This window comes from Lactuca virosa, chromosome 5 (genome assembly GCF_052849685.1).
Source record: "Lactuca virosa cultivar CGN04683 chromosome 5, Lactuca_virosa_CGN04683_v6, whole genome shotgun sequence".
Classification (NCBI taxonomy): domain Eukaryota; kingdom Viridiplantae; phylum Streptophyta; class Magnoliopsida; order Asterales; family Asteraceae; genus Lactuca; species Lactuca virosa.
Genome location: NC_136430.1, coordinates 122292901 through 122319147, shown reverse-complemented (window position 1 = coordinate 122319147; position 26247 = coordinate 122292901).

Sequence of the window (26247 nt, the reverse complement as noted above, 5' to 3'; positions counted from 1 at the left end):
TAGGAGGATGCCACGATGCGAGGGGGGTGTCCGAGGAGCATCCGCGGGGTGTCTCCTGCGAGGCTATCCGAATGTGAGTGGACTGCAGACTTGGTCCAATCAGAAGACGACATGCGAAGCGCGGTCCTATCAGGAGGTGCCACGTGGAGGCCTCGCATGCGAGGGATGACGTGTCCGAGGTGACTCAGCGAAATTTCCCGTTTTTCCATATTTTCATGATTTTTGTGCCAAAAACTTGCGAAAATCATAACTTTGGCATACGAGCTCCGTTTTTGGCATTCTTTATATGAACGCGTAGGTAAAATCATACTTTACGACTTTCGTTTAGACTTCGTCGGCTAACTTTGAATTTATTTTTAATATTATTATTTTAAACAGACCGGGACGGGAATCCGTTAAAAATTCATAACTTCTTCATCTGACGTCCGTTTTCGTCAGTCTTTTTACCGTTGTGCTACTTTTGACGAGACCTTCGATTCTCGTTTAATTTGCATCGGCTAAATATCGATCAATTTATATTTCAAATTTTTAGCTGTCTACTGCTAAACCGAAACTTCGAAAAATCATTACTTCCTCATACGAAGTCAGTGTACGTTCTTTTTATGAACGTTCTCGGTTTAACATATTCTACAACTTTCATTTTATTTGTTAAGGCTAAAAATCCTTTTATCAAAAATTCGCTTTTTACACTGAACATTATTTTGTCGGTTTTACCGCAGATTTTCGATTGGTCATAACTTCTTCGTTATAACTCGGATTTCAGTGTTCTTTATGTTTTTGGAAACTTTGTTACAAACTCTACCACTTGGTTCATCCCAATTACGATTATTGATCAATTTATTTTTGACCAAACTTTGACTGGTGTCACAATTTAGGAGAGAGTCACTCAGTCGACCGTCTTATTCATCTTAATTATACATAACTTGCATATTCCAGGCGATCATCGAGGTACCGAGGAGGATCATAATATAGAGTATCGATACTAGTTATCAAAGCACTTTCACTATTAGTACTCTCTTATCGCGGTACGATATGTGGCAGTGGTAATATCAATGAGAAAACTAAAAGCACTAGAAAGTCTACACGGAATACATTGCCAAGCACACTCGAGATACGCCATTGTATAACAAACGTTTCTTTCAAATCGGCCAAACTTTTGTTTCTATAAAGAGTCTGTTGTCATCATTCGTCATGGATTGGCATGGTCCTCACCATAACAAGTTCATGTGTTTCAAAATCCATCACCTTAACTGACAGATTAATGAAACCTTCGTCACTCGTAACAACAGCCCGACCCAGACCTCACAATTGTCTCTTGTTTTCTAAACCCCGAAGTACTCATGTGAGAATTACCTTGCCCTACGAAACATCTCCGCCGTATACTCAACAGACCTTCCTGAACTACCACTCATCCAACAGATCAAGTTCAAGCACAGAGGCTAAGGACGAATACGGCCCACCTATCACAATTGAGGGTATACGTAAGGGTGGTATATAATTACGATTATGCTGATTTAGTATGCGTGCTTCCGCCCTATCTCCTGTTCCTTGTTTGGTTGTGGACCTGGGGCAGAGTCGCACATCCGACCGTCGTACTAATCTTAATTATATACGACTTGTATACACGAGGTGATGATAGATGGACCAGGTATGAATCCTATCATAAACGTCAGGGCAAAGTTGCCCAGGTCTACGAGTGGATATTCTACCATTTAGAGGAGTACAACCTAAGAGAACTGCTAAGAAAGCTAATTTCGGGACGAAATTCCATTTAACGGGGGGATGATGTGACAACCCGAAAAGTTTTATTCTTATAAAATTTCACGTTGCTCAAACCTATTCCTTCCATGATCTTAAATTAGATGGATTATTGGTTTATAAGTTTTGAAGCCTAGTTAGCTAAGAGTGTTAAGGTTTGGAAGAGAAAAGCCTTAGGAATCAGGAACCTTCGCATGTCCACAAGCCCTTTGGAACCGTGAACCACCGAGGCTATGAACCTCGCAGCTGTGAACTCGGCCGTGAACCTTCAGACTGTGAACCCTCAGTTCACGGTCGTGAACTCCTCGACCGCAATCACTTCGCTATATATAAGTGTTTGATGCATTTTATCTTCATTTCTTCTTCTCTTGGCCACAAACAACCCATTCTCTCTCAAGTATCGTCCTCAAGAACACCATCTTTCACTCTTAAACACCTTTTTTCCTTGCTAATCTTTAGCAGCTTACTAGGATCTTCAAGCACTTTCCAAAACACCAAGATCTTCAAGTGTTCTTCATTTGGGTTGTGAACCATTCAAGTTGGGTCGTGAACCATTCAAGTTCGGTCGTGAAACATTCATCAAATTGGGCCGTGAACACCTCAAGCCCAGTAGTGCACACCCTTTCAGCCTCCTAACATGTTTCTAGCACTCTTTTGGTGAGTAATTCTTGCATCCTAGGTTGTTTCCCAATCACCTTTGTAGTTAGATTAACTAATTACATGGCAATATGTATCTTTATATGTCTTTTGGTGAGTAATTCTTGCATCCTAGGTTGTGCCTCGGGACTTCATTCGTGAAACTTATCATCCTTACTCGAAGCATCAATTGACACACCCGCATAAGGAGAGTTCATACCCCAATAATCTATCTTTTAAATGTTTTTAAATGCTTTTAAAGGGGGGGGGGGGAAATACAAGTTAAACACAATAATATTGTGTTAATATTTACCTGTGATAAACATCACATTAAAGAAATTATTATGCTTTTGTAAGTGATTAAATCAATTCAAAAACTATTTTAAAAGATGTTAGATTGTTGTTCATAAAACCCCATTTTTAAGGATTATACTTAACTTATTCGCTTGGTGAGTAATTGAGTCTTTTCTATTAATCAGTAACAGTCAAACAATCATACTAGTAAACTATAATAGGTATAGTTTAGAGGAATAGTATTTACTATTTCTAGAACAGTGGAACATACATGAGTCAGTACATTCATACTATTGCTATACATTACAAAACATACTATAACAAGAACAGAAAGGAACATACTTACTTGTTATGTCGTATTTTGTAACCAGAGTCTCCTGGAGGGAGAGTGGGCATTGTGTGTATAGATCTATACGGTACTGACAATCCCACAACCTAAGTGTTAGCTACAGTTCGGCAGACAAGCCAAGGGGTTACAAATGTCACATTAGTTTCGACGCCAGCAGGTCGTCGTGTTTAATACTAGTAAATCAGCATGGTTATAACCACATCACATTTTAACCTTAATTAAACAAATTGGTTTTAAATGTAGTTAGTACTTCAGTAGTTATTTTATACAACTCTACTGTACATCTTCATCTTTCCATTACATTCTTATAGTGATATTCTCGCATCAAGAAATGTAAAATATTTTATAGTAAAGATAGTCATAAACTTGGGAAAACATACATTCTTACGAGAGAACACACAAACAAAACAGTCGGGTCTTGGTATATTCAGTTAAACAGTCGGGTCTTGGTACTTTAGGGATATATATTAATCGGATCCGACAGGCAGTAGGATGTGTGGTTTCCGCTTCATTTCCTGTTCCTTGTTTGGTTGTGGGCGTAGAGCAGATTCACACAGTCTACTATCTATTCGATCTTAGCTATATATATATATATATATATATATATATATATATATATATATATATATATATATATATATATATATATATATATATATATATATATATATATATATACATATATATATATATATATATATATATATATATATACGTATATATATATATATATATATATATATATATATATATATATATATATATGTATTATATATGTATATATACACACACATATATATATATATATATATATATATATATATATATCCTGTATACACCAAGTAATCATAGGGAGTAACAGGTACGGGTCAGGTCATAACATACGAATTCAGTATACCGCTTTCTAGTACAAAAACATACTTTTCAGACAGAACATTAAGTATGTGAAACTAGAAACTTATATGTAAAAGGTTTGATACGCATTATTAAACCAATATAACTTAAAGGACCTTAGGTGGTTAATTCTATAATATCTTAGTTTATACTTCAGGGTTATATATATTAATCGGATCCGACAGGCAGTAGGATGTATGCTTTCCGCCTCATTTCCTGTTCCTTGTTTAATAGTGGACTTAGGGCAGATTCATACATTTAACTGTCCGTTCTATATTCGATTATATATAGCTAGTATAAAGTAAGTGATTATAGAAGGAACTATTGTGGTTACCATTTTACTAAAGGAAATATATGATTTTCTTAAAGAATGTTTTCTTCAAATATAAAAGTATTATTACAGTTAACTCTGTAAGTACCAAATGAATACGCTAGGGTTATATACAATGAATATCTAACAAACAGTGGGATGTATGATTTCCGCCTCATTTCTTGTTCCTTGTTTGGTTATGGGCTTAGGGCAGATTCACACAATCGATTGTCTGTTTGATCTGGATTTTATATAACTTGTATTCTTTTAGTACTCATAGAAGGAATTGTAGAGTCATTTTTACTTATCATTCATCACATCAGAAAATATAGGATTTTCTGGAGGAACAGGCAAACTTTTCTAAAGAACTTATAGTTTACTTTTCATATATAAAATACTTATGAACCGACCAGCTTAAATGCTGATCTACTCTTTCAAAATAACTTGTATTCAGGAAACTAGTAGACAGGTACGCGCTCAGGGATTCAGAAGATGGAGAATATAGCTTCATGTCTTTGTTTTGTTACCTACTTTTGGAGTAAATCTTTTGTGAGTCAAATACTTGTAAACACTTTATTATTTATACAATGGTCGTTGTTACTTTGATTACTATGATGCATGTGTTGTGATACTGAACATGACGTCCTCCGCCCCCGAACGTTTCCGCCGTTTCGGTTTGGGGGTGTGACAAGCTTCGACAACATCATTGGCATGGACTGGTTAAGTTCTAATCGTTCTAAAATTCTGTGTTACGAAAGGGTCGTTCGCCTTAATTTGCCAAGTGGCAAAACCCTCTTCATTTAAAGCGACAAACCTTGTACGAATCTACAAATCATCTCTTACGTCAAAGCCCAAAAGTATCTCTACAAGGAATACCACGCCTTCTTAGCCCACATAGTGCAGAAGAAACAAGAGGTGAAGGACATCAAGGACATTCCAGAGGTTTGTAATTTCCCCGATGTATTTCTAGAAGACCTTCCCGGATTTCCACCCGCACGACAAGTCGAATTCCAAATCGACCTAATTCCTGGAGCTACCCCCATAGCCAAAGCGCCATACCGCCTAACACCAACCAAGATGCAAGAATTATCCATCCAACTGAACGAAGTGTTAAGAAAAGGGTTCATTAGACCGATCTTCTCGCCTTGGGGAGCACTGGTCCTGTTCGTGAAAAAGAAGGATGGATCATTCCGCATGTGCATCGACTACCGCGAACTGAATAAGCTTACCATCAAAAACTGATACCCTTTAACCCGAATCGAAGACCTATTCAACCAACTCCAAGAAGAAACTTACTTCTCAAAAATCGATCTGAGGTCGGGATACCATCGAGTACGGGTCCAGGAGGAGGATGTTCCTAAAACGGCGTTCAGAACCCTGTACGGTCACTACGAGTTTGTAGTAATGCCCTTCGGATTAACAAATGCTCTTGCGGTATTCATCGATCTAATGAACCGGGTGTGCCAGCCTTACTTAGGCAAGTTCATGATTTTCTTCATAGACGACATTCTGGTCTATTCAAGGAGTTAAGAAGAGCACATCCAACACCTGCGACAAGTATTGGAGTCGTTAAGGGCGGAGAAACTATATGCAAAATTCTCAAAGTGCGAATTTTGGATCCGAGAAGTGGACTTCCTTGGGCATGTGGTTAGCAAGGAAGGGATACATGTGACAATCCAAAATTTCCATCTTATACCTTATACACTTATGGAAATAAATGGAGGTTACCCTCGTTTTGCTAGTTATATAATGAAGTTTTTGGGTCATTAGGAATGCCTAAGGCTTAGTATAATCAAGATATGAGTTGGAGGATGGGTTTGATTGTGTCTAGCATCGCAAAAACGGGCCAAACACACCAAACTAGGTGTGTGTGGCCGCACACCTGAGTGTGCGGCCAGCCAGCAGCACACAACCAACTGCACACCCCTCCAGCCGCACACTCCCTCCTATATATACTACACTTGGTCATTTTGAACACTTCTCACACTTCTTCAAAGCTTGGACCCGAAAATCCTCTCAAGTATCATCCAAATCTCCTTGTGGATCTTCATAAAAGCTAACCTCTCTCACCAAGAACACCAAGAACACTAGGTGTACGGCCGCACACACCATGTACGGCCGCACACCCAACCGCACACCAAGTGTGGCCGCACACACTAGCCGCACACACACATATAGTGTGTATTTTGACCACACACTCACTTGTATAGCCATATACCCCTCATATACAACCATATATGATTGTAACCCTTCAATATAAGTGTTTACTAGTCCCTAAGGTGGTCCCAATTCAATAATTAGTTGTAATAAGCACTAATTATATACATATATGTATCATTATATGTTAAATAGGATCCGCATGTGTGTTCAAGTCTTCACTTGACACTTAGCAACTTATCCAACACTTTTATCCAAACCACTCACTACAGGTGAGTTCATACCCCTTAATTAACCTTTTAAATGTTTTTAAATGCTTTTATGGGGGAGGATACAAGTTGAACAATCATAGTTATTATATCAATCACATGTGATTAATAACTACCAAACCAGTGGATTTCTTATCTTTCAAACTGTATTACTAAACTGTTTTACTTCAAACTGTTTTACAAACTCTTTTACTTATCAAATACTTTCACTTAAACTTTTATACTTTTATATTGTCAATTGCATGCCTAGATATGTATAGTTATATAAGCAATATTTAAAGGACTTAGGAAGGCTAGCTCGCCTTATCTCCTGTTCCTCGTTGGGATGTGGCTTGAGGGCATCGGTTATCAGTCCGAAGGTCAGTTAAATATTAGTTATATATCATGTGTACATATATAGTCATAAAAGTTCCTTCTTTCAGTTCCATACCTTTGGGTAGCAAGGGTATGCAAACATGTTCATACAATGCTAGTAAGCTACCATAGGGGTAGTTTAGGAAATGACTAATACTATTACTAGAACGATGAAACATAACATGAGTCAGTTCATACATGAGTCAATACATGCTAGATAGGGAGAGAACACACGTTACAACTAGTACACAGTACATTACAATACAATACAGAGTGATGAGAAACAGAACATACAGGCTAGACAGAGGGAGAACATACAATACAACTAGCACATTCATTACATATACATTACATGCAGTTGTGTGAGCCACGTCCGGGTCATGGCACTACCTGCCATGACCATTCATGTATCCAGAATCTCCTTAATTGGGGAGCGTATGAGTTTGCGTATAGCTATACTGGATTGACTATCCTACACCTGCTGCTAGCTACAGTGAGACTTAATTGTCTATGGGTGCCAAATGTCATTTTCTTTCCGACATCTTACATTGTCGCGTTCTATAGTCGGTAGCAGGATTACAGGCCGAGCACACGGTACTTTAAATCATAATTGGTTTAAAGTAGTTAGTACAGTAATAGTTATTCATTATAATACTATAGTACTGTTTCATTTCCCTATTACATTCACTTTGTGATTTTCACAATAGTCAGAAATGATAAAACTATATTTTGATAAATGATAGTCAGATCAGGGAAAATACACACTATTACAAGAGACACACACAGATACTAGATGCCTTGGTAGAAGGCTACTTTTAATTGGAAACATAGGGTTTTCTAGGAGAGTTCAAACAAATACAAAACTTTTACAAACATACTCAGTACATTTTACAAAACATCTTACAAATGCTTTCATACAAACAGACACTAATATACTTATGATCTCACCAGCTTTAAAGCAGATAAACTCTTTCAAAATAACTTGTATTCTCAGGTCACCAGTAGACAGGTACCGGTGCCAGGTTTTTGAGAATACGAAGCTCGTTCAACACTCCTCTTTATTTTGATGTATATTACTTTTCGTGTCTATATAACTTGACAGAACACACTTGTATGAAATTATATTATTAATGCAATGGATGATGTTGTTGCTTGTTTACTACTTTGCATTGTTGTGATACTGTACATGACGTCCTCCACCCCAGAACGTTTCCGCCGTTCATAGATTTTGGGGTGTGACATATTGGTATCAGAGCATTGTTTATAGTGAATTAAGTATATCAACCCATAAAAGATATACTAACTATAAATACATTGGGATTAAAACACTCTGACCAAGAGTTATACTTTTAAAATAATAAAATATTTAAGTAAGTATACGTGCCTGCATTCATACTAAAATCAGTGTCACTAGGATAGAACAAAAGTATTACGATTGTTGAACAGCACAAGTAGACTTAGAGACATATGGTCAACCCTGGGAAGATGTAGCCTGATCAACTACATTATCCGAGGAGTGATTAGCATGTGCCTAAGTATGGTTGTGAGGTTGCAACAAGTCTAAAAACTTACCAACACTACTACAATGAGAACATTAGAACAAAACACTAAACTTAAAATACTATAGGAGTATTTTGTGTTACTATAATTTCTTATCTGAGAACTAAATAGATTTTTATGAGTATGTCAATCGTTGTTTACTGGATACACTAAGGTTATATGTACTAGCATGTCATAGACTTAGAATCTGTGAATCTTTGCTTTATGTCATGTCCTCGTTGGGTTGGGGGCTTAGGGTTAGGGTCACTTATTCGAAGGCCTATCCTATCATAAATACATGTAACCGGTATGCACTAAACAAATATTGAAGCGACTAATAAAGATCATCTTTTAATTATCTAGTTAGATAGCTTATTAATTACTTCTTTATCCCTTTTCTCGCGTAGATATCATGGCTGGATTGTATCCCCACGGAGACCCATACTTTCCCAACACCTCTGTGGGCCACGAACTTGAGCAGGTGGAGTCAAGAACAGGGGCAGCCCATGCCCTACAATGGAGATAGAAGCTTCTACAACCTCACTAAGGGAGGTTCAGCTGACAGGGTCCTACCAATCATGGTTCGTAGGATTGCCCGGAACACAGAGCAGGGTCGAGCAGCTATCGACCGGGTCGTGGAGGTTGACTCCAACTCTGGCGTTAACACTGTCTGCACTCACCAACTAGAGTATGCTTATGAAAGGACTCTGGTTCACAATGCTGCTCTCCGGAGGGAACTCACTGAGACCCGAGCTGAAGTCAGAGAACTTCGAACTCAGCAAGTTAGGTCTGATAGGCATGTGAGGGACATTGAACGTCTTCTGTCGGACTCCAGGACTCACTCTAGCAGTTCTCGTCATCAATAGAGTCCTGTCGACTTCTCTTTTGGATATAACTTAGTTTATGTAAAAACTCTAGTTTAATTTCCTATCCTTGTAAATTTTAGACCTGTTAGGTCTTAATTAGGTTGTAGTTTTGTCAAAATTTTCCTATCTTGCTTGATGTAAGACCAACTTCTTGGTCATTTTTCCCGAACTTGTTACATCTGTAATCCCAGTATCTTTGACAGATATCTAATCTAATGGAAATTATTATCCAAAAGCTTTCATCCTCATTCAAGTATCCATTCAATTATGCTGTTGGGCTATGGAGAGTTAGTCCATGAGTCATTCTCATCAATTCTCTCTAACTTATTCTTATCAATATCTTCATCATTGTAAACTTTCAGTTCAAAGATGACTCCACATAAATCAACAAGACGCAATCCTCCCATACCAACACCACCAATACCACCTACCCCTCAGTTCGACACAACAGCCCTAAATGTTGTTGTAGCTATGGCTGTGGCTACAGCCATGGCTCAATATCATTCATCGGTTTCCACTGGAGGAGGAACCCCTGTTCAGTCTGTTCAAGTTGAAGTCCTTGTGCGCTCGAGAGAGTGTTCCTATAAGGACTTCACCAATGGCAAGCCATTGTCCTTTAAAGGAACTGGCGGAGTCCTAGTCCTCTCGCAATGGTTCGAGAAGATGGAATCGGTTTTTGAAATATGCTCGTGCCCAGAGGGAAGCAAGGTCAAGTTTGCCGCTTGTACCTTCGAATCAAAAGCCCTAACATGGTGGAACAGTCATGTTAAGTCACTATCTTTAGTGGTGGCTAACGATATGGGCTGGGATACCCTGAAAGACCTCATGATCGAGGAATATTGCCCCAGGGGCGAGATCCAAAAGCTGGAGGAGGAATTATGGTGCCTGACCATGAAGGGCTCCGATATCGTCTCGTATACCGCCAGCTTCTGTGAACTGGTGGCCCTCTGTCCCAATATGATCTATTCGGAGGGAAAACAAATCGAGAGATTTATATGGGGGTTGATGCCACCATACCAGGGAAATGTATTGTCATCATACCCCACTACATTTGATAGTGCCAAAGGATTGGCACAGCGGCAGATAGAACACGTAGTCCGTACCCCGGCCGCAACAATGACCCTAGCCATCGCAGAACCCGCCAGAACCGCTGATTCCAAACGGAAGATTTGGGATGACAAGAAAAAGAAGAAGGCTGCCAAGAAGCAGCGGGTCGTGGCAGTTCATGCTGCGATAGCACCTGCCACTGCTGCTGCTGCTCCGGCAAAGCAGTACTTAGGAAGTTTGCCTAAGTGCAATCAGTGCAACTTCCTCCACGTTGGGCCTGTCGTGAAATGCAGTGCTTTAACTGCAACAAGAAGGGGCACACTGCCCGCTACTGCAAGGCCCCAGCCAAACCAATCACCCAAGTCCCAGGCGCTGGAGTGGGCCAAACTTGCTACAACTGCGGCGAGGTGGGCCATTTCAAGAGAAACTGCCCGAAGGCAGGAAATGCCGGTGGAGTAGGAAGAGTCCTGGCTATAGGCCACGAGGAGGCGGTTGCCGACCCTACAGTGGTCACTGGTACGTTTCTCCTCGACAACTCTTATGCATGTATACTATTTGATAGTGGAGCGGAGAGGAGCTTCGTGAATCAAAATTTTTCTCATTTACTTAAGCAAAAATCACGAGCACTCAAAGAACCGTTCACAGTAGAAATGGCTAATGGGAAGACATAGAGCACTAGCTGCATTTTCATAGGGTGTACCTTAACTTTGGATAGCCATTCATTTTCGATCGATCTCATGCCAGTCTCAATTAAAAGTTTCGACGTCATCATTGGCATGGATTGGTTGAGTATTCAGCGTGCCGACATCATGTGTTACGAAAAGGTTGTCCGCCTTAATCTTTCGTCTGGCAAAACACTAGTAGTATATGGCGACAAACCCGGCACGAACCTTCGTATCATCTCGAGCATTCAAGCTCAGAAATTCGTGCGAAAGGAATGTCGCGCATTCCTTGCTCATGTGGTCTATGTGAGCCAAGAAACGAAACCTATTCAGAACATTCCAGTAGTACGCGATTTTCCCAACATCTTTCCATAAGAGCTACCAGGATTACCTCCGCAACGACAAGTCAAGTTCAGAATCGACTTAGTTCCAGGGGCTACTCCCGTAGCCAAATCGCCTTATCGTCTAGCACCTGCAGAGATGCAAGAACTGTCCTGTCAACTTAACGAACTGCTCATCAAGGGCTTTATAAGACCAAGCTTCTCACCCTGGGGAGCTCCGCTCTTGTTCATCAAGAAGAAAGACGGATCGTTCCATATGTGCATCGACTACAGGGAGCTCAACAAACTGACCGTCAAGAATCGTTATCCTTTGCCTCGGATAGACGATTTATTCGATCAACTTCAAGGGGTGAATTTCTTTTCAAAAATCGACTTGAGATCCAGATATCACCGGCTTCGAGTGTTAGGGGAGGATGTTCCGAAGACAGCCTTCTGAACTCGTTATGGGCACTACGAATTCGTAGTGATGCCGTTCGGATTAACAAACGTGCCCGCTGTATTCATGGATTTAATGAATAGGGTGTGTCGTCCTTACTTGGATCAGTTCATCATCGTCTTCATCGATGACATACTTATCTATTCTCGTAGTAAGGAGGAGCATATTCAACATCTGCGTTTAGTCTTAGAAACATTGCCCGCGGAGAAACTTTATGCGAAGTTCTCGAAATGCGAATTTTGGATACGACGAGTCGAATTCTTAGGGCACGTGGTTGGCGAAGAGGGAATACACGTGGACCCATCCAAAATTAAATCCATTGAGAGCTGGTCAGCACCGAAGATGCCTACAGAAATTCGTCAATTTCTAGGCCTCGCTGGCTACTATCGCAGATTCATTCAGAACTTCTCCCGCATTGCGAAGCCTCTGACAACACTGACCCAGAAAGGCGTGGCCTTTGATTGGGAAGAGAAGCAAGAGAGAGCGTTCCAAACGCTCAAACGAGCCTTGTGTACCGCACCAATACTATTCCTTCCTGAAGGGATAGAAGACTTCGTTGTATATTGCGATGCATCGAATCAAGGAATCGGATGTGTTCTGATGCAGCGAGGTAAGGTCATCGCCTACGCCTCGAGACAGCTGAAGACACATGAGGTCAACTACACTACCCACGATCTTGAACTAGGAGCAGTTGTGTTTGCTCTGAAGATCTGCAGACACTACCTGTACGGTACACAAAGCACAATCTTTACAGACCACAAGAGCCTACAACATATATTCAACCAGAAGGAGCTCAACATGAGACAACGACGGTGGGTCGAGCTACTCAGTGATTACGAATGCGAAATTCGTTATCATCCCGACAAGGCCAATGTAGTAGCTGACGCCCTAAGTCAGAAAGAATATTCTGGTCGTAGGGTCAAATCTATGAATATGACTATCCATTCACACTTATCCACACAAATACAGGCGGCTCAGCTTGACGCTTTGAAATCTGAAAATGTGACCAGTGAATCCCTACGAGGGATGGATAAGAACTTGGAAGTCAAGGGTGGCGGAGCTTATTATCTCATGGATCGGATCTGGACCCCGAAACTTGGGGGTTTCAGAAACTTGGTCATGAACGAGGTGCACAACACTCGTTATTCCGTACACCCAGGTTCAGATAAGATGTATCTGGATCTTAAAAAGTTATACTGGTGGCCTAACATGAAAGTAGAGATTGCTAACTTCGTAAGTAAATGCGTTACTTGCGCAAAGGTCAAGATCGAATATCAGAAACCCTCAGGTCTTCTACAACAGCATGAGATCCCAGAGTGGAAGTGGGAGCGGATCACTATGAATTTCATTACCAAGTTGCCCAAGACAACGGGTGGACTTGATACCATATGGGTCATCGTTGACAGATTGACCAAGTCCGCACACTTCCTGCCTATCAAGGAAACAGACAAGATGGAGAAACTTACAAGAACTTACATTAGGGAGATTGTACGACTGCACGGTGTTCCCATATCCATTATCTCGGACAGAGATAGTAGATTCACTTCGAGGTTCTGGCAGTCGCTACAAAGTTCCCTAGGAACTAGGCTAGACATGAGTACAGCCTACCATCCACAGACAGACGGGCAAAGTGAGAGGACTATACAAACCTTAGAGGACATATTGCGAGCCTGCGTAATTGACTTTGGGAAAGCATGGGATATTCATTTACCTCTTGTGGAATTTTCCTACAACAACAGTTATCACACGAGCATAAAGGCAGCTCCATTCGAGGCCCTCTATGGCCGCAAGTGCATATCCCCTATGTGCTGGGCTGAGGTGGGTGATACCCAGTTAGCTAATGGACGAGTTCCTGAAAGCACTCTCACAGGTCCGGAGATCATACGGGAAACGACGGAGAAGATCGTTCAGATCCGTGAACGATTGAAAGCCTCCAGAGACCGACAGAAAAGCTACGCTGATAAACGAAGGAAACCATTGGAATTCCAGGTGGGCGACCGTGTCCTATTGAAGGTCTCACCCTGGAAGGGCTTGATACGCTTTGGAAAGCGTGGAAAGCTAAATCCAAGATACATAGGGCCTTTCGAGATTCTTGCAAGAATCGGCCCTGTAGCTTACAAACTTAACTTACCACGCGAACTCATTAACGTACATCCTACTTTCCACGTCTCGAACTTGAAAAAGTGTCTGTCCGACGAGACTCTTGTAATCCCACTCGACGAGATCGAGATCAACGAGAGCCTCAACTTCGTGGAAGAACCAGTAGAGATCATGGACCGTGAGGTCAAGCAAACGAAACAAAGCCGTATCCCGATAGTGAAGGTTCGCTGGAACGCCAAGCGAGGACCTGAATTCACTTGGGAGCGAGAGGATCAGATGAAACTGAAATATCCTCGTCTTTTTATGTAGTTATATGTAACTACTTATTTGCTTAAACTTTCAATTCGGGACGAAATTCTTTCTAACGGGGGGGGGGGGGGGGGTGATGTGACAATCCGAAATTTCCATCTTATACCTTATACGCTTATGCAAATAAATGGAGGTTAACCTCGTTTTTCTAGTTATATAATGAAGTTTTTGGGTCATTAGGAATGCCTAAGGCTTAGTATAATCAAGATATGAGTTGGAGGACGGGTTTGATTGTGTGTAGCATCGCAAAAACGGGCCAAACACACCAAACTAGGTGTGTGCGGCCGCACACCTGAGTGTGCGGCCATCCAGCAGCACACAGCCAACCGCACACCCCTACAGCCGCACACTCGCTCCTATATATTCTACACTTGGTCATTTTGAACACTTCTCACACTTCTTCAAAGCTTGGACCCGAAAATACTCTCAAGTATCATCCAAATCTCCTTGTGGATCTTCATAAAAGGTAACCTCTCTCACCAAGAACACCAAGAACACTAGGTGTACGGCCGCACACCCAACCGCACACCAAGTGTGGCCACACATACTGGCCGCACACACATATATAGTGTGTATTTTGACCACACACTCCCTTGTATATCCATATACCCCTCATATACAACCATATAAGATTGTAACCCTTCAATATAAGTGTTTACTAGTCCCTAAGGTGGTCCCAATTCAATAATTAGTTGTAATAAGCACTAATTATATACATATATGTATCATTATATGTTAAATAGGATCCGCGTGTGTGTTCAAGTCTTCACTTGACACTTAGCAACTTATCGAACACTTTCATCCAAACCACTCACTACAGGTGAGTTCATACCCCTTAATTAACCTTTTAAATGTTTTTAAATGCTTTTATGGGGGAGGATACAAGTTGAACAATCATAGTTATTATATGAATCACATGTGATTAATAACTACCAAACCAGTGGATTTCTTATCTTTCAAACTGTACTACTAAACTGTTTTACTTCAAACTGTTTTACAAACTCTTTTACTTATCAAATACTTTCACTTGAACTTTTATACTTTTATATTGTCAATTGCATGCCTAGATATGTATAGTTATATAAGCAATGTTTAAAGGACTTAGGAAGGCTAGCTCGCCTTATCTCCTTTTCCTCGTTGGGATGTGGCTTGAGGGCATCGGTTATCCGTCCGAAGGTCGGTTAAATATTAGTTATATATCATGTGTACATATATAGTCATAATAGTTCCTTCTTTCAGTTCCATACCTTTGGGTAGCAAGGGTATGCAAACATGTTCATACAATGCTAGTAAGCTACCATAGGGGTAGTTTAGGAAATTACTAATACTATTACTAGAACGATGAAACATAACATGAGTCAGTTCATACATGAGTCAATACATGCTAGATAGGGAGAGAACACACGTTACAACTAGTACACAGTACATTACAATACAATACAGAGTGATGAGAAACAGAACATACAGGCTAGAGAGAGGGAGAACATACAATACAACTAGCACATTCATTACATATACATTACATGCAGTTGTGTGAGCCACGTCCGGGTCATGGCATTACCTGCCATGACCATTCATGTATCCAGAATCTCCTTAATTGGGGAGCGTATGAGTTTGCGTATAGCTATACTGGATTGACTATCCTACACCTGCTGCTAGCTACTGTGAGACTTAATTGTCTATGGGTGCCAAATGTCATTTTCTTTCCGACATCTTACATTGTCGCGTTCTATAGTCGGTAGCAGGATTACAGGCCGAGCACACGGTACTTTAAATCATAATTGGTTTAAAGTAGTTAGTACAGTAATAGTTATTCATTATAATACTATAGTACTGTTTCATTTCCCTATTACATTCACTTTGTGATTTTCACAATAGTCAGAAATGATAAAACTATATTTTGATAAATGATAGTCAGATCAGGGAAAATACACACTATTACAAGAGACACACACAGATACTAGATGCCTTGGTAGAAGGCTACTTTTAATTGGAAACATAGGGTTTTCTAGGAGAGTTCAAACAAATACAAAACTTTTACAAACATACTCAGTACATTTTACAAAACATCTTACAAATGCTTTCATACAAACAGACACTAATATACTTATGATCTCACCAGCTTTAAAGCTGATAAACTCTTTCAAAATAACTTGTATTCTCAGGTCACCAGTAGACAGGTACCGGTGCCAGGTTTTTGAGAAGACGGAGCTCGTTCAAGACTCTTCTTTATTTTGATGTATATTACTTTTGGTGTCTATATAACTTGACAGAACACACTTGCATGAAATTATATTATTAATGCAATGGATGATGTTGTTGCTTGTTTACTACTTTGCATTGTTGTGATACTGTACATGACGTCCTCCACCCCAGAACGTTTCCGCCGTTCATAGGTTTTGGGTTGTGACAATACACGTGGATCCCTCCAAAATCAAGCTGATCGAGAATTGGTCAGCACCAAGGACGCCTACAAAAATTTGTCAATTCTTAGGCCTCGATGGCTACTACCGGAGGTTCATCCAAAACTTCTCTAAGATCGCCAAACCACTTACCACCCTGACTCTGAAGGGTGTAACTTTTAACTGGGGAGAAAAATAAGAAACCGCGTTCCAAACGCTAAAGCAGGCCCTGTGCAGCGCCTTGATTTTATCTCTACCAGAAGGAACTGAAGACTTTGTGGTGTGCTGCGACGCCTCGAACCAGGGTCTTGGATGTGTGTTAATGTAACGAGGAAAGATCCTCGATACAACTAAAATTGGATGAGGTCAACTACGCCACACACGACCTCGAAATGTGATCAGTAGGATTCACTCTAAAGATCTAGAGGAACTACCTCTACGGAACAAAGTGTAATATCTTCACCGATCATGAAAGCCTTCAGCACATTGTCAATCAAAAAGAGCTCAACCTGAGGCAGAGGCGATGGGTAGAACTGCTGAATGATTACGAGTTCGAGATTCATTATCACCCAGGCAAGACCAACGTGGTAGCTAATGCCCTCATTTGAATGGAATACGCGGGCCGTCGAGTAAAGTCATTAACCATGACCATCCATTCACACATGTCCACAAAAAACAAAGAGGCTCAGCTGGAAGCTTTGAAACCAGAGAATGTGACAGGAGAGGCTTTAAGAGGAATGGATAAGAACCTAGAAGTCAGGGATGACGGAGTTTGTTATTTCATGAATCGGATCTGGACACCGAAGTTCGGTGGATTCAGGGACATCGTCATGAACAAAGCACACAAAACTCGATACTCCTTACATCCCGGTTCAGACAAGACGTATCTGGACCTTAAGAAACTTTATTGGTGGCCAAACATGAAAGACGAAATTGTTACCTTTGTGAGCAAGTGCCTGACTGGCACTAAGGTCAAGGTAGAATACCAAAAGCCCTCGGGTTTATTGCAACAACCAGATATACCCGAGTGGAAGTGGGAGCAGATCACAATGGATTTCATAACCAACTTACCCAATACAACTGGTGGTCTCGATACCATTTGGCTGATCGTTGACAGGTTGACCAAATCTGCACAATTCCTACCAATAAAGGAAACCGACAAGATGGAGAAACTGACGAGGACATACATTAAGGAGATCGTGCGACTGCATGGCGTACCAATATCCATTATCTCCGACAAGGATAGTTGATTTACCTCACGGTTCTGGCCGTCACTTCAAAAATCCCTGGGAACTAGGTTGGACATGAGTACAACCTACCATCCACATACCGACGGGCAGAGTGAGAGAACTATACAAAGCTAGAAGACATGCTAAGAGCTTATGTGATAGATTTTGGTAACGCTTGGGATACCCATTTACCACTTATCGAATTCTCAAACAATAAAAGCTATCATACTAGCATCAAAGTTGCCTCATTCGAAGCCCTCTATGGCCGCAAGTGCAGATCACCGCTATGCTGGGCTGAAGTGGGTGACACGTAACTAGCTAAGGGGAAATTCCCAAACAACACTCTCACTGTCCCGGAGATCATAATAGAAATGACCGAGAAGATTGTTCAAATACGAGAACGATTGAAGGCTTCTAGAGATAGACAGAAGAGTTATGTGGATAATAGACGGAAGCCCTTGGAATTCCAGGTTGGAGACCGAGTGCTGTTAAAAGTCTCACCCTAGAAGGGATTGATATGTTTTGGAAAACGTGGTAAACTAAATCCAATGTATATTGAGCCGTTCGAGATCCTCGCGAGGATTGACCCGGTAGCATACAAACTTCGATTGCGCAAGAACTCAATAATGTACACCCTACCTTTTATGTGTCCAACTTAAAGAAGTGATTCTACGATGAGACTCTCGTCATCCCTCTTGACAAAATTGAAATTAACGAGAGTCTCCACTTCGTAGAAGAACCGGTATAAATCATGGATCGAGAGATCAAAAGAACGAAAAAAAGTCGCATTCCCATTGTGAAGCTCCGATGGAACGCTAAACGAAGACCCGACTTCACCTGGGAACACAAAGATCAGATGAAACAAAAATACCCACATGTTTTCCCCAACCCTTGACGTCCCAGTCGAAACGCTAATTTCGGGACGAAATTCCCTCTAACGGGGGGATGATGTGACAACCGTCTATTTATGGTCAAGTCAAAGTCAAACAAAGTCAACGAGTCAAACTGATAGACTCAACTAGTACTTGTATGTTATGGCTTACTCTATGTTTACTAATGTACAAATCTCTATCTTAATACAAAGTATCACTCGGAAGTTTCATATGTTCAGAAAATCTAAAGAGTCAAACGGGTAGACTCAACTAGGCCATCGTTTCCATTTCAAGGTTCTAAAGAGTAATACCTGATTTGGAGTGTTACACGTTTTCAATGAATATTTACTTCTGAAGAAAATGCAACAGAAGTTAGAGAAAGAAAGAAAAGAAAAATAAGATGTTATTGGTGTTCTTGGAGTAGTTCATGATGTTCTTCAAGTTTCTAAAGAAAAAGTGACTCCAGATGTTCTTGTTGAGGGGGATTCAAGTGTTTCAAGTTTTTCAGAAGCTTCACAATCCGAATCTAGTAATCCTGAAGACAAATATAAATGCAAAAATTCAGAAATCGTGAAAGTGAAGGTGTTTTGTTCTATTGGAACAATAACAAATGATTTTTTGTGTTCAGATGATGTTTTTGAAGGAACGGTTCCTTACAGAAAGCCAATAATACAAGATGTTCAGATTTACCAAACTCCTAAGTAATGTGTTCAAAAGTCTTCAAATGCTCATATTCAGAAAGGTGAAGAGGTTGTTCAGATCCGAAATTCATTTCTGAAGCCTAGAAATCAGAAAATGAAGAATAAGCAGAACAACAAGAGTAAAATAAAGAATGTTGGGATGCCCAAGGTACAAGTGTTGGATTTAGTGTCTAAGCCCATAACTATAATTGGTATGTACTTGACCCGAGAGTTGCATGGTCCATTTGGGTTGCATGGCACCAAAACAATTTGCAAGGATAGACTTATGAGGAGGGGATATTTATGATTTGTTAATATTTTATAAGTTATAATATATTAATATGAAATCATATTATTTAATTAGTATTGATCAATAATTAATTTGGAATTAATTTGTGATCAAAAGAGATTAATGAAATATAAGGGGGTGATTTGGTAAATCATTCATTCTTATAAAGTGGGCTTATGATCCATAGTTCTTTATGTTGGGCTAAACCCATGTGGTAACTCATGGATACTCTATGGAGGTTTTAACCCATGGAGCATGAGGGATATGGAAGGTCATTACGGTTTTGTTGAGAGAAAAACTTGAGACACACTTGAACAAACGTTAGAACAAGTATAGTTGTCGAATAGTTTATCTCAAAGGATCTAAAAGCTCAGCAATAATAATAAGTTAGAGTTAGATAATTAGAGAGTTAGGTGCGGAAACGTAAGGAAATATAAATGACAGTAGGTATTATATCAAGTATACACATAAGTTGATTCTTAACAAGGAATGCATTCAAACCAAGTTAGTAAGTGAGATCAAACTTAGTGATTAAGTCAAGAATGACTTGCTCCGAAGAGAGATAATATTCAGTTATATTCAAGTGAACTTTGAGAGTAAGAAGGAGATGAGAGTAATAACACAAGATATGAGATTCAAGATGCGTAGTGTTACCTGATGTATTGAATAAGAAAGATTGAGCTCTATATATAGAGAGTCAAATATTACATTTGTTCAACTATCTAAGCGTAGCCATGCAAGCAATACTAGACAAAAGAGAGTATTCTAACAAAAGTAGATAAAGAGTTAAACTAAGAAAGCTAGATAGTGAATTGCGGATGATGATGACTTCGGATGGGGTTGCTGAACTGAGTCGACTGCGGATCTTGGAAGGTTGCGGTAGACCAAGTTTAAGAGGGTTACTTTTATGATTCAACAATTTCCCCCTAAGTGACCTCTTCAACTTTTCTTCAGTTATTGAGTTTTAGGAACTTGATGAGAATCCACCAAAACTTTCTGATATTCTCCAACCAGGTGATTCTTCTTAAAATTTCGAACTAGTCTTCGACAGTCATGTGTTTTGACTTTTGAGCTGCGGTTCGACAAACTTCAAGTTGCTTCCTTGTGAGACGATTCATGGCAGTCATAGGAATGAACTTTTGTAAGCGTCGATGCAGGGTCAAGTGGTGGTAGATCGAACTTTTTGGCAAGGGCAGGGTGAATGTCTGCATCAATCTTTGTGAAGTCACAGACAGTTTCCCTTATAAATGCGCTTGCCCTCTCAAATGCTATCTTCATCTTTGGATACTTTTCAGTTTTGTTTTGGAACACCTTTTCTATCAGGAAGACTTCTTCTGGATTCATGCGTGGGAAGTCAGCTTGGGTGCGGATGTAGTCCTGATTCCTTCTTGTAAGAGTAAACTGGATAAAATCAGCTTTCATGAATTTCCGGGGCTTAAAGTTCTTGAATGCGGATGGTCTATCATTAGACCAGATTTTCTCTATTGAAGAAGCATGTTTAGCATGGAATCGATCAAGCCTTTCGAATTCCATGGGCAGTCTCTTGTGATCAGGTAAGCTGTCGTCAAACTGCTCAAATACAGTGAAGTATTTTGCATTGGGGGAGATTGGAACATTCCAGTAACCGTCAGGTGGGGGTTCAACAAAAGTAAGATAGGGTTTATAGTCATCATTCAACAATCTTCGGTGGGGATTGATCCAAGAATTGACTAAGGATTCATCCATGGTGATGTCGAATCCGCTTTCTCTCCAGATTAGCTTTTTTTCCAGTCGGCTTTTTTTCTATTGCGTTGCGTGAGAATCATTGGAATGTTCGGATGACATGTTGGATGTTAAGTTCTTGAAGTGGGGAGGAGTCTCCGGTCGCTCAGGAGAAGAATTATATTCTTGAATGATTTCCTGTTGCGGTGGTGTCTGATGTTGTGGTGGTGTCTGATGGCTTGGATTCCTATGTTGGTGAGAGATTCTGTCTGAATGATGGTCTTCATCACTTCCCCCTCTTGAGGAATGCATAGACGGGGATTCCTCAAGCCATTGCTTGAGACCATCGACTTTAGCACACACATCCTGGAATTGAGCTTTGAGTGCCTCAGCCAGTTGCTGATTGTTTGGAATGGCGGTGTTGAAGAGTAGTCGATGAATCTCCTTGGTAAGTTGAAGAATCTCAGGACCATGAAAGTTGGAAGATAGATACTGCCGAAGGCTGTTGATGGTAGATCGTAGGAACGAGATGGTGGACTCATAGGCAGTATGAATTTCATCTATAAGCTTCTTCGAATGAGTTGACTGATCCACAATGGTTGTTTGAAGATCTTCCTTGATTGCGGATACCTCAGAAATGAGGCACTCCGTAATAGGCATAAATTACTGATGGTCAGCCTTACGACTTGTATCCAGAGATCGAATTCCCATTTCAACTTTCAGAGCAATTCGCTCAGCACCTAGTCGTTCACGAGTTTCAAGTCGTTCGATCCTTTCAATAAGGTACTGCGGTCCTGGTACGTCTTCAGGTTGCAGTTGAGTGGGCTTATCCGCAGCAAGAATCTGATCTACTTTGGCTTGTAGACTCAGAAATTCTTTTGTGGACACAACAATCTTCCTTTTCTTCTTTTTCTCTTTAGGCTTGGAGGTTGAGTGTTTAGAACCACTTGAAGCTTCTTCCTCACCAAAAATCATTAAGTCGTCATCAGAAGGGGTAAGTTGAATTACCTCATTGATATCAAAGTCATCGAACCCGAATGTAGGTGCGGAGCTAACTTCGATTGCGGTTCCATCATCTTGAGAATCTCTAACATTTGGAGTTGGAGGGAGTTTTGATGAACCTTCACAACCAAGAGTGGTCTGAGCATTGCGGACCGTCTCAGCCATTATGGACATCCACTCCTGTACTTTCAGAATTGTGGTTACGGTGTTGGCGTTGTTAATGGCGTCTGCCCAATACTTTGCCACTGATTGAATCTCTTGCTGTTTTTGTTAAAGCTGCTTGGTCTATCGATCCTTTCTCGCTTGAAATGCCCTATGGAAAGCGGCATATTTCTTTGCTTCAGCTTCATTGGTTGGCTTGTATGTACTCCATGAATCATTAAGATCAATTCCGTCAATTCCCTGAAAATGCACCGAGGTGTCCCTCGGGTCCACGGATCCTTGCACAATTGTGCTCAAGGTGGCTAAACCACCTGGAAAAGATGTAAGAAGAGTAGGATTTCCTGAGGTTCCTTGGTCTCCTTGACCCGTGGTCAAGTCTGGCCTCGGCTCAGTTCTGGCAAGGGCGGAAGAATTTCCCTGCAGTTGGGAAGGTGTTTGAAGTGTGTGGGTTACTGACAAAAGGATGGAGTTCAACTCCTCAGGTGAAAAGAAATGTAGACGGGAAGCCCTGGTGACCTTAGGGCGAGAACCAGTTCCATCCCCTTGGGAGTGAGCTGGGGGCGAATCTCCAAGATCAGCTGAAACACACACACTTTCTTTGTCTGAGTAGAATTCGATGGTTGAATTGAATGGGTATGCGGCCACCCCAAGGAGTACCGGAGCCTTTTGAGAGGCTGCGGCATCAGTCCGGTCATGCATTTGGCTAGTGGATTTGGTTTTTCTTTTCTTGAGGATAGCAATGGGTTGTGCGTCATCATCAGAATCACTCATAACTTCCATGGAGGGAGAGTGAGATTGATTGTCATTTGATTCGTCATCTGAAAGCACATTTTGTTTGAGTTTCCTTTTCTTGGATGGTTCAGTGTTCTTGGGAGCATATTTCTTCTTTGGGGTTTGATGTTTCTTGGTGATGTTGTGGGGGCCTTGGTTGGTTGAGGCTACCTTCTTGAGCCTTTTTGATAAAGGTAAGTTGGATAGAGTGGTGGAAGATGGAGTTGCGGTACTACCAGGATTGATGGGTGCAGATGAGGCTTGTTTGTTCTAACTAGGTAGAGGCGGGGTAGGAAGGTATGTGCCAATACCTTCCGTAGCCTCTATGTGATCTGTGACATCAATGGTTTCAAGTCTAAGTGTAGACAATATGTGGACTGTTAGCCGTCTAATGGGTCCAAAAATAGATTGATCTTTAGAAGGGTTGTACCTTTTTAGATCTTTGGTGATGAAGAGGTTGACATCGTTGCCTATGCTCAGTTCTACATCAGCATGAAGATCTGAGATGCATAAAGACCAGAATCTTGCAAAGGTGAGCTCGGTAGGATTTTCTCTTGGACTTTCCTTGGGGATGTACTGCAATAAGTCATCCCACAGGATCTGACCGTAGTTGACATCGTGGCCAGTAAAAATACTCCAAACTAACTCTAACAGCTTGAGGCCCATGTTATCAGTTCCTCCGGTTCTTCTGAACAAACTGCGGATCACGAAATGGCAAACGAACTGCCATACCGCAGGCAACTGATTCTTCTTGAATTCACCTATGCCTTTCAGCTTCTTTTGGTAACCCATCTGGTAAAGTGCAGATAGAATGTCGTCCATGCTCGGGGTGAAGAACTTTGTTGAAGGATGAACTAACAGATTGATGGCGTTGAGAAATTTATCTTTGGTCAGAATAACCAAAGAATCATTCACCAGATTCAGATACACCTCTTGAAGGTTGTTGAGAGGGCGATATGCAGAGAAAGCACATTTGAAGAGTGTTGATAGTGTTACCACATCTGTGAAGGTGTCAAAAGGACCAAACAATGGATGATTTGACAGGAACTTAATCATCAACTTGATTGGAGCATTGTAAGAAGAATGTTCATCGAACACTGCCCTAAAATTGCTTGAAGCAATTGTTGGCGTTTGGTTCCTTGAAGCAGAGTCTGAACCAGTTGGGTGACCAGAGGCAAAGATGCCTTGGAATGTTTCTTTGAGATAGCCGATTGCACCATTTTTATAATAAAGTTTGAAGAACTTGCAGGAAAACAGGGTGCAAGAAGATTAAGGAGATGAAGTTCGTCTTGAGAGTTTTCAGAAAGTGTAAAGCTTTCTTGGGGAAGAAAAAGAGGGTTTTATAATGGCGGATTTGAAACTTTATTGATTTTACCCTAAGTGGAATCGGATAAAAAAAACGTTTGGGTTGTTAATTTAGATTAGGAGAAGCAATCTCAGCCACATATAAGTTAATTAAAAGATTTATTTTATTTTTTGAAATTTTCCAAAAGAGGTTGCATTTAATGAAATGTCAGTCCCTATAACCTCACGTCTGAAGAACGTGTGGTGAGGGGTTAATCCGTTGTATAAAGGAGGAAGATGTAACATATTTGACGTATTGGGGGTAATAGGAAGAGACAGTTTAGTGAAAAAGATTTCTTAAAAGATATTTTTATGGAAAATTGTTCTTTTTGTCATCATACCCAAAATAGGTATGACACAAGGTTTATTTGAAAAGTAGAACTGAGACAGTGATATGCTACACAAAGGATGTTCTTTTAGAATGTTTTTCTTATTTAATGAAGGATCATTAAATAGCACACAACGTTTCAAGATTTTATGAAGTAGTTGAGAAATTAATCAATGTGATTGCGGATTGAGACTTCGTTGCGGATGGATCTTTAATCATTGCGGATGGATGGTTAGATGATTGCAGTAGAAGAACTGAGGAGAGCACATGAACAAAATTAGTAACAACTAACAATAAGGACCATTGAAAGATAGATATGATATATAGTTGCGGTACATGAGATATATTGCGGTACATAGAATATACTGCGGTGCATAGGATATACCAAAACTATCTATCATAAATAAAGTCAATTAGGACCGTACAGAGACCAAGGATGGTCTACGGCACCTATTAATTCAAAAAGAATTGTGGGTCCGGATTCATCATTCCTAACATTTGTAAGAAACTGTTGAGTTTTGTAGAGTCAAGTGCCTTTGTGAATACATCACCAATCTCTTCATGAGTATGGACAAAAATTAGTTCAATGTTACCTTTCAGGATGTGGTCTTTGATGAAGTGATACCGTAGTTCAATATGCTTTTTCTTAGAGTGATGAATAGGATTGTGGCAAATCGCTATAGCACTCTCGGAGTCACTATAAATTTGTATCCGCAGCATTCTGTATCCGTAGTCCATAAGTTGTGTTTTCATCCACATGACTTGTGAACAATAGCTGGCTGCGGCCACATATTCAGCTTCTGCGTTAGACAGTGATACACAACTTTGTTTTCTTGATGACCAGCTGACGAGTGTTCCACCCAGAAATTGACATCCACCGGAGATACTTTTTCGATCTAGTCTGCATCCGGCATGATCCACATCAGTGAATACTTATAGGCTGAAGTCATTTCCTGCGGGGTACCATAAATCAAGAGTATTGATACCCTTTAAGTATCTTAGAATGTGCTTGGTTGCGGTTATGTGTGACATTTTTGGATCAGCCTAGTACCTTGGTCATACACCTGTTGCAAATACAATGTCTGGTCGGCTTGTGGTGAGGTTCATCAATGAGCCAATTATACCTCTATAAGTCTTGTGATCCAC